Raw genomic sequence first — 8,592 nt, 5'->3', positions numbered from 1 at the left:
CAGGGCAGCTGAGTAGTACAGTGGATAGAGCACAGGGCTTGAAGTCAGGAAGACTCATCCTCCTGAGTTCAAATTCAGTCTCAGACCCTTACTAGCTATGTGATCTTGGGCAAGTCACTTAACCCTGTTTGCCTTGGTTTCCTCATCTGTAAAATGAACTGAAGAAGGAAATGGAAAATCACTCTAGTATCTTTGCCAAGGAAACCTGGGATGCTGAACAACTTGTATAACACTTTCATGTCTTTATTTCCCTTTTAGTTTCACTATCACCCTCTAAAATTAGGTGGGGCAATGATTATTATCCCCATTTTAGTGAAATCAGGTCACTCGAATTAGTGGAAAAGCTTAGACCAGTGCTCAGGCCTTCCCTCCTGATTCATAAAATTAGGCACACACATGACCCAGCCTAGCCAGTAGACAATGATGGGAATGGAGCAAAATTTACTTATGGTAAAACTCAGAAATGGAGATCTATATACAAATAGAAAATCTAAGGGTCAAACCTACGTCAAACAACCAAGAAGTGAAAGCTGGGAGTAGTGAGCACCTGGGTCACCACATTCCTTGTGGGGTAGAGGGAGCCTCTAACACCTTTTTCATAAATATTGAGAAAGTTATCTGCTTCTACATCTGGTAGGATGTAGTCAGTGCATCAGGGCATCAGGGTGCCCTGATTCTCTTCCTTCTCTTTTTCCAGTGTTTGAGCAGAAGGGTATATTTCATGGAAGCAGTGGTGACCATGGGGCAGCTCTGTGGTACAGGGGATAGAGTGCTGAGCCTAGACTCGGGAAGACTCATCTTCCTATGTTTAAATTTGGCCTCAGACTCTTACTAGCTGTGTGACCCTGGAGAAGTCACTTCACACTGTTTGCCTCAAGTTTCCTCATCTGTAAAATGAGCTGGAGAAAGAAACAGCAAAGCACCTCAGGGTCTCTGCCAAGAAAACCCCAAACAGGGTCACAAATAGTAGGACATAACTGAAAAAAATGACTAAACAAGAAGAAGAAGAAGGGGTTGAGAGAGGGTAAAAGAAGGCTACAGTGTGTGTCTGTAGGAGAGTGAGTGCAGAAATGAGCAGAGAAGAGTATTCATGTGTGTGCCTGCCTACATATGCCCATATGTATCATATGGATGGAGCTGTGTTGTGTGGATGTCAGCAAACAAATACTTATTGAGCACCTACTGTGTGCTAGGCACTTGTCAACTGCTGGGGATACAAAGAATGGCAAAGATAGTCCCTTCCCTCAAGGGATTCACAACCCAATGGGAAGCTCACACTTTAATCAGGGAGGGGGTGGGGCACATGCCAGAGACTTCACAGGTGTCCTGATCACTGAGTTATATTATGAAACATACACCTATGACTGACTCACTTCATTGATTAAAGTACAGTGATTAAAAAGCCCCAAATTAATAAAGCCAGCTCTACCTGGTTGGCCACCTTGCTATGAGGGAGGTGAGTTTGGTAACAAGGGAAAGACTATGGATGAGTCACCCTCATTATTATCCCATTCCCACTCTTAGAAAAACAAATAAAAGGTCAAGCCCCACTGAGAGTGGGTAAATTGAGTCAACCTTACTCCACACTAGTAGCTAAGTTTTGCCGTGGAGTATTGACACACTAATCCTTCTCCTGTTATATGGGTTTCCCAAACACAGTCATTCAGCCTCCTCAAATAGGTAGAACACCTTGCCCATGCTTTGCCTTGAACCTAAGCCCTTGTTCTGATTAGTCTAACTTCTGTGTGGGCCCACTCCAACCCAGTTTGCTCACTGTTGAGCCCGGGGGTATCAAACATGTGGTCCACAATAATCCTGAGTGCTGCCCTAACAAGATCAAAATGTAATTGGGAATAGTTAACAAAATAAATAAAAATTCAATAATATTAATATGAGGTTTTTTAAGTTCATATATGACCCTCGGGGTCCTTATGTATGGTTTAGTGACCCCTGTTTCTATTTGAACTTGACACCACTAGTCTGGCCTGTTTCACAGTGCCCTCTGGAAGCCCTGCTTCATTTGGAAAAAAAAATTCCTATACATTCTTGAAGTTTTCAGCCAACACATTTTACATGCCCCATCTTTAAACAAAACCTGGCTTTTCACAGAAGGCTACCAAATCCTTTGCAGCTCTTTCCATTGAGAACATTCCTTCTCCTCATTCCCCCCAAAACAGGGCCAGAGAAAGGGGAGGCCAGGGCTGAGAGCTGCCATACCCAGTACATTCTTCTCTTATCATTGCTACATAACTTTTTCTCTTTCAAGGTCTATGTAGTTCATTTATATCATTCCTCAACCTTGTTGCTGTCATTTATTGTCCTTCGTGTCACTCATCTAACTTGCTCAACGATTTCAGTACTTAGTTTATGGTTTTTCTCTCCAAAATATCCTCTGTTACCATCCTTGAGGAATTTAATATTCATACTGAATATTATGAATATGACCCCTCTGATAACTTCACCACACAAAACTACAAATGTCTCAACTGATGCCCTCCTTCCATGCCCTACTGCAGTCATGAGCCATCATGGTCTCCTTATCTCATAGAACTGTACCCCTTCTAACTTCCAGAAGTTTGAAATTCTGACCTATGACCTTGATCTCCCATCCTTCTACTTCTTTCTGACACTAAACTTACTTTTCACTCTCATTTTGATGTCCAATCTCTACTCTTCTGATTCATATGCCTCCTTCTGGTTTTGATCTCCCTATGGTTTGCTACTTTAATGTTGCTGGAGTAACACTTCTAATATCCATTCCCCCCCTAATCTGTTAATCTTGTTAATCTTCGAGTCTTCCCGTCTGATTAAGTTTTATCACCTGATTTTTCTACCCCTGTTACAGGGCTATTGATTTGGATAAAAATCACAATAGTTGATTTTACTTACTACAAATTTATGTTACACAATCTCAACAAGGCCATCCTTGCTACTCAAGGATTCCTTCCTCTATCCTATCTTTATTGACTCCCTTCTTTCTTGAAAGTGACTGTTCTAAGCATAAATATCAATGAAATATTTTTTAAATTCTCAGAATAAAGCAAACAATCGTCCATGTAATTGGAAAAATAAAATTTTAAAAAAGAATAAAAGAAAAAGAAATTCAGAAGGGGATACAAATATGCTAATTGTATTAAAACCACTTTAAATGACATTAAAAATAAAACTATATTCAATAGTATGCCATTTTACACTGTCTTCTTTTTTTCATTCTTTGTATATTGAAATGTTTTTAGTTGATGATTAAAAAAGAAAAAAATATTTTTTGAATGGTCTTGACCTAGTGCCTTAACTGTCTCAATATCCACTTTATTTTTGAAATCTAATTCCTGACCCCACCATTCCACTGAAACTATTCTCTCAAAGGTCACCAAGGACCATCCTTCATATTGGTGCCAGAATAACCTTTTGGATTATTAGACATATAGATCTAGCCATGTCACTTCTCTACTCAAAAATCTTTCCTGGCTCACCACTTTCTACTGGAGTCAATCAATTAATCAACCACCAAGCATTTATTAAGTGCTATGTGCCAAGCATTGGGAGAGGTATTAGGAATACACAGACAGGCAAAAATATCCCCTTTTCCAAAGAAGCTCACAATCTAATGATGGAGACATGAAAATAATTAGATAATTTAAGATCTAAACAGAATAAATGCAAGGTAAACTGAGAGGGAATGGGAGTATGGGGTGGGGAGGTGGGGAATGGTACTAGATAAGGTCTCCTGCAGGAAGTGGAAGTTGAGCTGAGTTTTAAAGGAAACTAGGGAAGCTAAGAGATGTCAATAAAGGAGGCACAGCATTCCAGGCATGGGCGACAGTCAATATAAAGGCACCTAGATGAAGAGTTATTTGAGGAAGGACACAGAATTAAGGTCCTCAGGATAGTGGAGGATCAAATGGGGTGTCCTCTGGAGTGAACGTGTGAAAGGTTCCATAGTATACAAGCTGCCAGACCGTTGCTGAGATGCTACCAGGCATTCAATTTTAACTTCTTAATATTTAAACCCCGACTCAATATCATGCTTCTTTCCCTCTCCAGACCTTCTATGCTCAAGTCAAACTGTACCAACCTCTCCTTCCCCGAATTTCTAGGCTCTCCCACCTCCAGAATTTGCTCGTAATTATTACAACTGGGAAAGTTTTCTTCTCTTCTCTCTCTTTGCTTATTGAATCCCTACCTACATTGCAAAGTTCAGTTCAAATGCCTCCTCCTCTCGGAAACCTTTCCTGATGTTCTTCCCTCTGCAGATCTCACATAATAATTTGTTTTGTACCTCCCTAATACATTTATTAAGTATACACGTAATACACATAATTGCTATTTGTGTCTGTGTCATCAGACTCTATGTTACCAATCTCCATGAGGGGAGGGATTATATTGTAACTAAATTTTGTATTTTCCTTCGCTATGGCTCTGTACAAGGTCCACAGAAAAGACCATTTTTTGACCCTCAGGGATCTTACACAGTGAGATGGAAATAAATGCATGGCCACAGTGGAAGGAACATAAGTAAAAATCTTAGCAAAAGAAAGAATTCAGGGAAGAAGAGACCAATTACAATAGATTACACATATTTAACTTTCTAGTTTACAAAGATCTTTATAAACCATAATAAAAAAGGGAATAAATATAGGGAATACAAGCTTTATACAAATTAATTCAATTTAATCCTCATAGATGCTTACAAGAAAACCAAGTCAAGCATTATTCCCCTAAGAAAACTTGAGTCTCAGAAAAGTTAAATGACTTGACTGTATGTTTAGTCAATGCAGAAGTCAGAACTCAAACCTAGGTCTTTGATTGCAAGACCAACTTTTACATTACAGGAATGTACAATTTATAGGAAATGACCACAAAATGCCAATAGTAGATTTCTGACCTTTGTGTAAATAATATCATCAACAACAGTTAGCATTTATGTAACACTTTATGCTTTGCAAACCACTTTCTAAATATCTCATTTTATCCCTACAACAACCCTGAGTGATAAGTAAAATTATCACTCCCATTTTAAAGATGAGGAAACTGAGGTAAATAATGACTTGGTTCACAGTCACACAGCCAATGTGTCTAGAGCTGCATTTGAATTCAAGTCTTTTTGACTCCAGCTCTATTCACTGTACAATCAAGCTGCCTACATTTTATGCCTGCCTTGTCTGAAGAATAAACTTAGATTCTGGGAACCCAGATAAGACACATAATCATAACAGCACTATTATAGTATCAAAAAACTGAAAATAAGGATATGTGTGTGATTAATGATTAATAAATGACTAATCATTTCATTCTTTTTATTTGTATCTCTAGCTCTGAGTATAGTTCCTGGCACATAATAGGTACTTAATAAATGTTTAGTGTTTGTTTGAATGATTAGTTATAATAGATATATAATACATATTCTGTTCTAAAATGGAGTAACAAAGTATCACATGACATTGTCATTAGCATATCTGTATCCTATATGAAGCAGATAAAGTAGATACAGAGAACCAGGTTGGTGACATGCTTAGAATGAAAAGAAAAGAAATCAAATCAACAGAGGAAAAAGCCAAGAGGAAGAACTATTTCTGATTAAGAAGAGCCCCTCTTATTTGTCAAGACTTCCAGCCTCAGAGAAAGGATAGTAATGTTTTCATTTTACCAGCATGAGAGATTGTGGGAGGGTAGGGTAAGAAGAATAGAAGGGAGTCTAGGGTGGGAAGACTGGAAGACGGGGAGAGAGAAGGGTCAAAAGGGAAAATAAATAAATAAAAAGAATGATAAATGAACAGTTTAAGTAAATTTGGGGAGCCTGGAATAAGATAAGTAAAAGCAAGTAGGGGGAAAAAGTGAAATGGAACATGTTATAAAACTTCAAAAGGAAACAAAAACCCCAAACCCTATCCAGATAGATTTGTAAGTGAATTCTATCAAGTGTTTAAAAGCATCATATATGTATATATATGACATAGAAATATACAAAACATAATTATTCTCAATAACTGAGAAAAATAAGCACTCTACTAAACTCTTTATGAGACAAATATGGTCTTAATACTCAAACCAGGGAAGGACAGGATAAGAAGAGAAATGGTCAGTTCAGAAAATTCTTTGTATCATATTTTCCTGGATAAAAGTTTGATATCCAAGTTACATAGTATATTAATATGAATATATATGAAACCAACAGTCATTTTTCAAAGACGAAAGAAAAGGTTATATATAAATAGAACACTTGGGTTTGAGTTTGATTCATACACTGACAGCATGATCTTGCACAAATCTCTCTGTTTCTCCATTTCCTCATCTGTAAAATATGGAGGTTCTATTTACCTACTATTCCATTATCATGTAACATTGTATAGTATATCCATCTGTGTTTTCTTATTCCCTATAAGACTATAAGTAACTGGCAGACAGGAACTCTATTATTGAAACTTTACATCTTTCCCAGGGCCTAGCAATGGTGCTCTGCACTTAATTAATACAGGTTTGTTGAATGAATGAATGAACACAGTAAAATTTACAGGTCGTAAATGTAGCAAAATATTACTAGTAAAAATTACAGGTAGTCCTGACTCTAAGAAAATCCAAACTGACAAAACAGATTCATTAAACAGAATCAGTCACATTATGAAAGTTCCCTTTAATTCAGTTCAATTAAGCAAGCATCTATTAAACATTTACCATATGCCGTGCAGGACAATATAGAATAATAATAGCCAGTCTCAGAATTAGGAAGATCCAGGTTCTAGTTCCACATTTGATTCACAATTCTTATATGACACAAGTCATGTGAGATCTCAGTTCCCTAGACCAACTCTGTGGGCTGCCATCTGCATTAATAGAGGGAGTTTTCTTATAGGATCACAGATTTGGAGTGGAAAGGAATCTTAGAGGCCTAATTCCCCTCTTTTCAAACATAAGGGAACTGAGACCTAGAGCCGTTAAGTGACTTGCCCGGGGTCACACAGGTGGTATAAGATGGAGGCATAATTCAAATTCATATCTGAGGACTCCAGATCCAGCATTCTTTCCACTGTACTGGGTCCTCATGAGGAAATTTCCATATCAGTAAAATGAAATTACTGATACAGACCCAAAAATCAAAACCAAAACCAAACAAAAACTCCACCCCAAAACGAGTAAAAAAAAAATCACAAAAATACAAAACAAGTATGGGGGTACTGGACTGGGAGCTAATGATTCAGAGACAGAAAAGCTGTCTCTCCCCTCTTGCTTCACTGAGGTGTTTTGTATACAGATCTTTAACTATGTGACAAAGAGATTTGAAGTTAAGTGAGGGAGTGGGAAAAATGAAAGAAAGCCAGTGTTCAGAGACACTGCCCATCACAGACAAATCATAAATGACAATCAAGTCTCAAAAATGAGAGTGAGTCAGTGGCGAGATGCTGAACACCTAAATTAAAACCACTTATTTTATAAGCACCATATGCCAGGGATTATTAACTTTTGACATTTGTCACTAATAATGTCCACAGAGTCATGAATCAATCCCTGGTATGGACTCAGTCCAGCATTAAAAAGGAAGGTGTGCCCCAACATAAGACTCCAGGGAAGTGTTTGCCAGCCCAGACTATCCTGGGTACCTGCAGAATATGTGAGTCCTCTGATGTCCAGGCCTATGCAAAGTAGATCTCAGGGTCCTAGGGGGCAGACAGCAGGGAGGATGAGGAAATCAGGGGTGGGAAGAGCAGGGCACAGAGAGGAAAAGGAATAGGAAGACTCAGGGCAGTAAAGCTTTGAACCTTTGGTGGGAAAAATAAAAGTTTTATGAACCAGTAAACATTTGCCTTGGACCCTGCACTAGTCCATAAGAGAGAGGGTGATTACCCTAAGGTGATTGACAAGAGCAGGTATGGAGGGAAGACTATATTCCTTTCATATTCACATATATACATACACATATATACACACACCCACATATATATATATATATATATATATATATATATATATATATATACATACACACACATATATATAGGGGTATGTGGGTATGGGTGTATTTGGACTATATGATTTAAGTGTTTGTCTGTGGCAGTCCTAGGTGATGGGTGATGAGAAGATGAAGCAAACCAAGAGAAAACAGACCAGGAGTCAGGCCTGTTCAAAAAAAGAAGGGGAGGGAGCCTGGATTTAAAGTCAGAGGATCTGGGTTGAAATTCAGACTCTGCCACTTACTACCTATGCGAATTTGAGTCACCATCCTCCTTGGGTCTCAGCTTCTTCCTAAAACGAAAGGGGGTGGACTAGATAGTGGAAGAGGTCCTTCCAGCTCTAGATCTATTATGGAATCCTCTAAATTTATGATCCGAGCATTGCTCCATGGAAATTCAGACTGTATTCAAAACCCAAAAGAGAGAAAGTACTTTCAGGTTCTTATCGTTCTGCAGGAGCCTAAGGTCTGTGGCTAGGAGGCTCAGACCAAAAAGAAGCAGATTTCACATAGGAAGAGACCAGAGAGCTTAAAGGGACATAATGACCATCTATTCTATTCCCTTTCACTTTGCAGTTCAGGAAACTGAGGCACAGGGAGATTAACTGACCACCATCAGGGGCAGGATTTAGAGCCAGGTTCTCTGG

The sequence above is a fragment of the Petaurus breviceps genome, unplaced genomic scaffold (assembly GCF_028583685.1).
Source record: "Petaurus breviceps papuanus isolate PSGF00001 unplaced genomic scaffold, PetGlider_PUasm1.0 131, whole genome shotgun sequence".
Lineage (NCBI taxonomy): Eukaryota > Metazoa > Chordata > Mammalia > Diprotodontia > Petauridae > Petaurus > Petaurus breviceps.
Note: the sequence above shows the minus strand (reverse complement) of the source record.